The sequence below is a fragment of the Lactuca sativa genome, chromosome 8 (genome assembly GCF_002870075.4).
Source record: "Lactuca sativa cultivar Salinas chromosome 8, Lsat_Salinas_v11, whole genome shotgun sequence".
NCBI lineage: Eukaryota > Viridiplantae > Streptophyta > Magnoliopsida > Asterales > Asteraceae > Lactuca > Lactuca sativa.
In genome coordinates, this window is record NC_056630.2 from 197,798,165 (window position 1) to 197,801,652 (window position 3,488).

Consider the following 3,488-nt stretch of genomic DNA (forward strand, 5'->3'; position numbering starts at 1 on the left):
GTGATGGCGGCTAGTGATGGGTGGTGGTGGCAGGTGGTGGTAGTGGGTGGTGGTTGGTAGTGATGGGTGGTGGGGGTTATGGGTGGTAGGTAGTGGTTATAGGTGGTGGTGGCAGGCAGTGGTGATGGGTGGTGGAGGTGAGTGGTGGTGTTGGTTGGGTGGTGGGTGGTGATGATGGTGGTGGGTGGTGGTTGGTGCTGGTGGTGGTGGGGGGTGGTGATGGGTGGTGGTGGTGGCGGGTGGTGGTGGGTAGTGGTTGGTGGCAGTGTTAGTGATGGGTGGTGGTGGCGGGTGGGTGGGTGGTGGTGGTGGGTGGGTGAGTTGTGATGCGTGGTTGGTGGTGGTGGTTAGTGATGGGTGGTGGTGACGGGTGGTGGTGGTGATGGGTAGTGGTGGGTAGTGATGAGCTGTTGGTGGTGGGTGGTGGTAATGGGTGGTAGGTAGGGGTTGTGGGTGGTGGTGGCAGGTGGTGGAGGTCGCAGGTAGTGGTGGTTGGGTAATGATGGTGGTGGCGGGTGGTGGTTGGTGATGGTGGGTGGTGGGTAGTGATGGGTGGTGGGTGATAGTTGGTGGTTGTGGTTAATGATGGGTGGTGAATGGTGTTAGTTAGTGGATTTTTCAATTGTGTGTAACTATTTTTTGATTTATATGAATATTATTTTATAATTTTAGTTAAAAAATTGTGTGATCCAAATTTGTTCTCAAATATTCTCGTGATAAGAAAATGTTCTCGATTGAACGCTCCCATATATATATATATATATATATATATATATATATATATATATATATATATATATATATATATATTGGCATACTTGTCTTTTCATACCTCATTCCTCATGGTGCAATGTGATAAGATCATTAAAGTAACAATTCACTCTCATTTAAGTAACAATTTACCCTTTTTAGGTAACATTTTACCCTCTTTAGGAGTAAAATTGTGTTTTGGCATATCGTCGACATTGGGCATATCGTCGACGTTCAGCATATCATCGACCCCGTAACCCCATCTAGACCTCATGCTCGGATAATTTTTCACCTGGATAAACTTCAAGGAAGGATATTTGATTGTAGAATCCCTAGAGTGGAAGCTCTTTAGTTGGGGCAAATTTGTAAGTTCAATATGGGTAAGCTTACGGAACTCAATATTTGCATCATGTATGCCCACTTCGTTTTCAATATCCTTTGTTTGCTCAATGTCACTATCAGTTGTTCGCTCATCTCCTCCAGAAATCACTGCCACCAAACTGCTACAATCCCAAATTTGTATATGTCTCAGATTGGAAAGCCCTTGTGCTACACTTAAGGGGAACACCGTCAACAAGGAAGAACAACATGAAATTGTAATGTCTTGTAGATTATGCAAGCTTATATATTGAAATGAACAATCAAAAAGAAGCCTCAGGTTCTTAAGGTAATGCAGGCGGATCTCTTCCACTTGGGAGAAAAACTTTTCCTTTGTTGTTTTCCTTTGACCAAGCATCAGGTCATTGGATGCAACAAAAGTTTGCATTGCATCCTCATCCTCATCATCCGTTATCTTCACCAAGCATGACACATTTCAGAACTATACAATTTAATAGACTTTAGCTTATCAATACTCTCTCCGTAAAGGTCTGGTATGAGGTTATCCAAATCGTCTATGTAGTCTAGTTCTATACCATCACTTACCTGAAACAGATTCTTGATTGGCATCTTAAATGAGAAGTTAGACCTTGCAAAGCGTAGTCGAAGTTTTAAATATGACTTTGATCGGTCAAAATCAGTTTTAAAAAGGAATCTCTCTGTATTAATATCAATAAATTGAAAAAAGAATTCTTGCAACCTTTCGAAGTAAGTACCTTCAGGAAAAAGATGACAGTCATCTGGATTCATTGATAAATGCAGAGCTTTGAACGATTTCAACGTATATATTTTCATAAGACAAAGGTGAGACAATGCGTTTTCTTCATCTGTTCCAATATACAACTCTTCCAACCAAATGAGCTTTCATATGACACCTGGTGTTACATGAGATAAATAGTAACATTCGCCCGCATCCAATAGCCTTAAGTTGATCAACTGACCGATCTCTTTAGGAATCACTTTAATTTCGGTCCCTCTAACCTTCAGAATTTCAAGGTCTTTTAGCTCCCCAGGTATTGAAATTTCATCGAGAGATTCATTGCCACTTAGATCGAGTGTGATGAGTTTTGTGAGCAACTTCAGTGATTTTGGTAGGGATATGATGTAATTTAAAGACATATCTAAAACTTTAACTTCTTTCATGACTCCAAAGAAATCATCAGGAATAACGGAAAGATCATTGCTTCGTATAAGGAAAGTATCAAGGAGTGGGAAATGAAGCTGATGATCTGGAAGCTTACGAATTCTATTATTCATGAGTGAGATCTTGGTGTAGCTGTCTGAGGTTCTGTTTCTTGGTTGCCATTCTATCAAATCTTTTCCAGCTTCCACAAAAAACTTATCATTTTCTTTGCCTTGAAAGGAAATTATGAACAAAGTCACACTACGAACAACATCATGTATCGAGAACCCAAGAAATAGAATGTGATGAATCATTAGATTGAATACTATAAATACCTGTGTAGGACGACTTGATCTTTCCATCCTTAATGTCTTGCAGACATTTCGGGCAGCTTCATTTCCAATGCCCTTTGTTGTGGCAGTGATAATGCTATTTATCTTTTGGGTTTGAAGAGGGTGCACCAGGACTAGCTTTGGTTCCACTAGAAGAGGTGCCATCTTGGGAATTTCCCTTATGGTGGCTCTTTGAGGGAGACTTCCTCTCCTTACCCTTTCCTTGCCCAATAGCCAAGACTGGGGCAGCAGTAGGAGTAGGAGTTTGTGCAATGGATTTTTCCTTGAGGTTGCTCTCAGCAGTCCTCAACAGCCCTTGAAGCTTGCTCAACGTAACCTCCTCTTTATTCATGTGGTAGGTCATGCGGAACTGGTTGTAGCAAGGAGGCAAGGAGTGATGAATGATATCAATCGCTAGATCTTCATCGAATTTAACATTTAACTTTTGCAGGCGGTCGACATATCTTTGCATCTTCTGTAGATGAGCAGTGACAGACTCTCCGTCTCTCATCTTGGTCGTGATCATCGAAGTGATGATCGCGTACCTCTCCTGCTTGGCACTTTGGTGGTATGTTTCAAGTAAATCCTGATGCATTTCGTAGGGATAAAAGTCCTCATATGACTTTTGGAGTTTAGCAATCATGGTCGTTAGCATGATGCAATGGACTTTCGTGGCATCACGTTCATGGGCCTCAAAGGCAGTGACATCCTTAGGAGTAGCAGTGTTTACATCCACCTCTTTCAGCTCCTTGTTGAGGACATACTCCTTGTCCTCGTAGCGGATGACCATCCTTATGTTGAGGATCCAATCGTTAAAAGTGTTTTCGTCGAAGATCACACTCCCACACAAGTTCATAAGTGAGAATGAGCCGGAAGAGCTTGAGCCAGAAATATTGTTGTTCGGG

General features: G+C 42.0%; 1 pseudogene; it reads right to left on the minus strand.

The window, feature by feature from the left end:
- Positions 1-883: 883 nt before the first annotated feature.
- Positions 884-2,748, minus strand: LOC111896180 (disease resistance protein RPS2-like; annotated as a pseudogene).
- Positions 2,749-3,488: the final 740 nt, after the last annotated feature.